Source organism: Meleagris gallopavo, chromosome 3 (assembly GCF_000146605.3).
Source record: "Meleagris gallopavo isolate NT-WF06-2002-E0010 breed Aviagen turkey brand Nicholas breeding stock chromosome 3, Turkey_5.1, whole genome shotgun sequence".
NCBI lineage: Eukaryota > Metazoa > Chordata > Aves > Galliformes > Phasianidae > Meleagris > Meleagris gallopavo.
This window is the reverse complement of record NC_015013.2, coordinates 63,907,344-63,913,200: the sequence shown is the minus strand read 5'-3', so window position 1 is coordinate 63,913,200 and position 5,857 is coordinate 63,907,344.

Here is a 5,857-nt window from a genome sequence, read left to right as displayed (position 1 = left end):
AAAAAAAAGCTGTGCCAGGGCAGCCCACAAATATTTGGCAGGGCAGGATCAAAATTTAAAGTTGTCTCAAAAGAAATGGCTTGAAAAAAACAGGATTTGGTGCGATGAGAGAACCAAATGTTACCTCTATATCAATCAATATTTGAATAGATGTATGATGAGAAATGAACAGGTAGACAATGGCAAGAAGAGAATCGAGAAGACTGAGCATTGAATGTGAAACATCCCATAATGTGAAACACTGCTATATTCTACCAATTTTCAAATTACTTGCCTCTAAAACACTGAAATCTTGTGAATTTGTCAGCATTTACATGAATTCAAATACTAAAGAATGCATTTTTGGTACTTCCTTCATGTATAACTTTGTCTTTTCCATGTTTCTTCAATAACATAATAGCTGTAAGTACGTTCTTATTTTCTCTTCTCCTTGAAGTATTTCTGCAACCAAATTGTAAATCCATTAGCTCCATTTATAATTTAATAAATCTTCCTATGCACATACAGAAGCCACCGCAGCTTCATCCTCCAAGCTCTCTTTTCCTAAAATCTAACTGTGAATGGTTGAGAAAACTCAGAAGAGAATCACAGACTGAAAATGTCTTGTATGTGTTCTCAATTACTGTTTTCTTGAGTTTTAATAAAATATATTTAATGTTCACTCTAGCACAAATCACCGTAAGAAATCTAACTTTTAAGTGTTTATGTGTGGCTGACACACCAGAAGGCTGTGCTACCATTCAACAAGACTTGGAAAGACTTGTTTTTGGCAGGGATGAACATGATGAGGTTTAACAAGAGCAAGTGTAGAGACTTACATGTGGGAAGGAACAACTGCATGCATCAGTATAAGTTAGGGGATGATCCGCTCTAAAGAGCAGGACCTGGGGGTCCTGCTGGATAACAGATTGGCCATGAGACAGCAGTGTGCTCTTTTGGTCTATAAGGCCAATGGTATCCCAGGGTTCATTAAGAAGAACTTGGTCAGCAGGTCAAGGGAGGTGATCCTTCCCCTCTTCTGTGCCCTGGTGAGCCCATATCTGGAGTACTGTGTCCTGTGTCCAGATCTGAAAAGGGATCTCCTAGGAGTTCTGCGGAGGGCCACAAAGATGATAAAGGATCTGGAGCATATCTAGAGCATATGAAGAAAGGCTGAGTAACCTGGGTCTGTTCAGCCTGGGAAAAAAAGGATGGATGAGAATATCTGATTAATGGTTATAAAGGGAGATGGGAGGCAAATGGATGAGGCCAAGCTCTTCTCAGTGGTGTGTAGTGACAGGAAAAGAGCAATTGACTAGAATTTTGAACATAGGAAGTTCCATACAAACATGCAGAAGAACTTATTTACAGTACGATTGACGGAGCACAGGGACAGGTTGGCCAGAGAGGTTGTAGATTCTCATTCTATGGAAATATTCAAGACCTGTCTGGGTGCCTACATGTGTGACCTATTGTAGGGTACCTGCAGGGGGGAGTTGGACTTGATGATCTCTTGATGTCCCTTCCAACTCCTGCAATTCTGTGATTCTGTGATTTACCACTAGAGTTCAGTACTTTTAATCTGTCATGGTCAGAATGCCACTTGCTTTAAGTTACATTTAAGATTAGGACACACAATTAAAATGTTTTATCTAATCATGGTGGCTAAACAGTCAAACTCATATTTAGTCAGTAAATGAATCGAAAGCTCCAGGGTATGCTATGTGCTACTGGACCTAGCCAACTCATGCTTGTTGGGCACTCAGTAAATATTTAAACCACAAAAACTGGATAGATTAAATAGTTTCCCTTCAGGCTTCTTTTTGCTGCTAAACTGAAAGATAGAAATAAAACCCAGCAGTAGCAGGCAGGAATACTATTCATTGCCATTCAGACAGTCCCCCCAAGGAAGAAAAAATAAAGGTTAATCATCTTTTGTATGTCATTACTATATTGTTCTAAACAATTAAGTGTCACTCGGATAAACAGAATTTCCATAACACTACCCAAACTCACTCCATTTGTAGACCTGTTTAAAGCAAAAGAAAAGAAAAAAATCTTATTTTGAGCTTCTTTTTCTTTTCTTGATTACATATTGTTTATGCAAGAAATAATTGGAGTACCAAGGTTATGAAATGAACTAATTTAATTAACCAAATGTCAAAAGTAAGATAGTTAGAGAAGAACAAAAGGAACAAATATATAACTTGTTTTGGTTATTTTCATCATCCGCACAGTAGGAATACATACAAAGGATCTGTATTTTGTTATCATTACTACTACAAATATATTTAGTATTTAATTTCTGACATCACCATAGCGATGTGGCCCATACTGAGCTAGAAACTGACAATACACTTAAAGAAAGCTAGGTCCTAAGTGGAGATGATTCTGCCTAAGTGTATATTAATCACAGGCTTTTTTGAATGAAATAAGAACCCTAAATGCATTAGAATCATAAAAATCCTGTCAAGTTTCTTTCCCTTCCAAACAACCAGCCGCTGTTACCATGCTTTTGCTGTCAGTTAGTGAGCAAACAAATGCGGGAACTGAGATTCAAGGAATGTAGGATGGGTTATTCCAAGTATCAAATTTTCTCTAATGAGACATTCCAATAGTGCTTCATTTTTAGATTTTTTTTACATGAAAAAAAAATTGAAGGTTTAAATTTCTTCTCTGAATCTTGCAGAATTTTTTATTATTTTAAAATGCTCTTTACAATTAGGCAGATTTTCCAGAGCAAGTTCTTGTTGATCATCCATAAATTGATTAACCCATCAAAAAATATTTTCAGATAAATTAGTATTATAAACCAAGAGCAAGTATGCATTATGTGAAGTATCATGAGAATGTAATCAAACAGAAAGCACAAATTTCAATGTCATGGTTTCAAAAGCAGTTGAAACTAACCTAAGTTATAGATGCCTCAAGAACATTAATTTTGAATATCATCATGTTGTACATAAGAAGGGCATTATATTTATATAAGCTGTAACTTCTCTTTATGTCTCACATATTTATGAATAATATGCTACCTTAGTGTTGCTGTGAGAATCGCAGTTTCATTGATAAGTTTCTGACTTGTGCTGTTTAAGTTTTCAATACAACTCATGACAAATGTTGCATTAATCTATGATTTACGCAGTTATTTTCCTTTTAAAAACATGGTAAGCATGTGAAGTAGAAAGGCATCCTGTGTCTCCTTTGAGTGTGTGCAATATTTAAAACTAAAAAAAATGGGAGGAATTCTCAAGGAAGAAAAAGATAAAGCTTGCTTAATTGCAAATTGATATAAAGGCACAGAGTCATTTGTTTCAGTGTGCAATTTGAGGTCCAAATGCAATAATATGTACCTATCTGACATTTTGCCAAATGCTTTCTGAATTGATTGCACACTGAAATTGCACACAACAGCATTGCACACAGCAACTCCAGACAACCCTTTTGGGGAGGAGTGGCTGGAAAGCTGCCTGATGGAAAGGGACCTTGGTGATGGACAGTCAGCTGAATATGAGCCAGCAGTGTGCCCATGTGGCCAATGGCATCTTGGCTTGTATCAAGAATGGTGTGGTGAGCAGGACTAGGGAAGTCATCCCGCCCCTGTACTCGGCATTGGTGAGGCCTCACCTCAAGTACTGTGTTTGAGGCACCTCAGTACAGAACAGACATCGAGGTGCTGGAGCAGGTCCAAAGAAGGGTAGCAAGGCTTGTGAAGGGCTTGGAGAATATGCCCTATGAGGAGAGACTGAAGGAACTGGGGCTGTTCAGTCTGGGGAAAAGGAGGCTGAGGGGAGACCTTATTGCCCTCTTCCAATATCTGAAAGGTACTTAAAGCGAGCGGGGTTGGGCTCTTCTCACTGGTGGGAGGTGACAGGACGAGGGGAGATGGCCTCAAGTTGTGCCGAGGTAAGTTTAGGTTGGATATCAGGAAACACTTCTTTACAGAAAGAGTTGTTAAGCACTGGAATAGGCTCCCCAAGGAGGTGGTTGAGTCACCATCCCTGGGTGTGTTTAAAAACCGTTTGGATGTGATGCTCAGGAACAGGATTTAGGTTGTTAGAGTTAGGGTAGTATGGTTGATCGTGGTTGGACTCAATGATCTTTAAGGTCTTTTCCAACCTGAGCGATTCTATGATTCTGTGATTTTATGATTTTAACCATGTACAAGTACAGAGAAGAATTCTGAAAAAAATATGCTTTACTTAATAAAGAAAGCAGGCTTATAAGCAGGCTTATAGCTGATTCATATTGTCACTATTATAGACTTTCCAGAAAATTGATTCTTCTCGCAGAAACCAGGACACCTCTGTTGTAGCACTGGATGTTCCACAAGCATTAGGTATGGTATTGGTATCAAACCAAGACCGTTTTCAGCTTCCTATCAAACCAAGAAAATACGTTAATGGAGTGAACAAAGCTGCAATAAAGCCTTTGTAATTACATTTTTGTTTAAGTAGATCTTCTCTGCAGTAGTACACCTTTGTTGGAAGTCTGCAGACTGGCTAATATTCTTTGTGGTACCTTTGTGATCAGCAAAGGGACATTCAGCCTAAAGGTTATATTGAAGTCCAGTGTCTTAAAATTAAAGTACATAAATGGATTACAAACTGAAATGCATTCATGTCCTTGCTTAAAGGCAAGTATCTGCACAAACACTACTGCACTGATGTTTTTATGATTGCTTATTGTCTAGAATAATTGCTCTTTCAGAGGTCAAGATTCTTATGTAACTCCCATTTACTTCAGTGGGAGTCTTTTATTAGCTTCAAGAAAAATGGGAAAGAATGTTGTATTTGCATGCAGAGCTAGATGCCATCAGTTCCCTCATCACCTGACACTCAGCGTATGCTGAAACAGCGTTCTTAATGAGGAGAGGAGGCAGGATGGAGGGGGAGAAGGGACTAAAGCCCATTAGCTTCCCTGTTAAATCCATGCCTGGGACTTTATGAAAGGACTCAAAGAAATTGTAATGCAATAGTATCCGGTCCTCACAGCTATTTGCTCAACAGTCAGTGACAAGTTCAAATGATGTAATGCTTCTAGCATGTACATTGTTACTTAAGTGAGTTGCTAATTAATACCATGTTGAAAGAACTTCAGTTGGGTGTCAACATAGCCAGAGCTGGTCTCTGCAGTTTAGGGAATGTTTCTGCTTCAGCTCCTTCTGTTCTTACTGTCTGCAAAAAGTCTTCTCAAAGCAAATCTTTTTTTTTCCCTTTTCTTTCTCGTCTCCCCACTCCCCTCCCCTTCCCAAATTGCCTCAGGGCTCTTAATTGCTGCACACAGCACATTACAAATGCTGTTGCTACGTGATTTTAGCAAATTGAATTTTCTTGTGTCCTGGCAGATTATCATTTGTTTATTGACAATGGAAAATAATTCTGGCAAGACCTGGACTGTACAAATACTGATAGAATATAATGGAAAAGCTATTTGCGAATGATTGTCCCAAAATATCTGTGAGAAAGCGTGAAGTACACATCATATGCTCTAGGGATGCATGTGAATTTTTTAGATGCAGCTGTTCTTCAGCACAAAATCGTTCTGTCTGGTGTTTTATTCCCATGCTAGGAATAAAATACTTGTCCAGAGTCTGCAGTCAGCTCAGTACATAAACTAGAGGCCTTAAACCTCAGTGATGTTTAGAGGTCTAATATCTTCATATGGTGCCTATTTCCAATTGAAGCATTAGAACTAGTAATCAATATTATTTTAATTTTTTCATCCATAGCACCTCCTTGCAGTAGCAACATTTATATTTCTCGTTGATTTTTCAGTTTCCTAATATGTAAAAGGAACTGGAAATAGAATATCTAATGCATATCTATAGAATCACTTTTTTCCTTCCAAAGACAGTAGCTGTTCTCAACAGAGATGT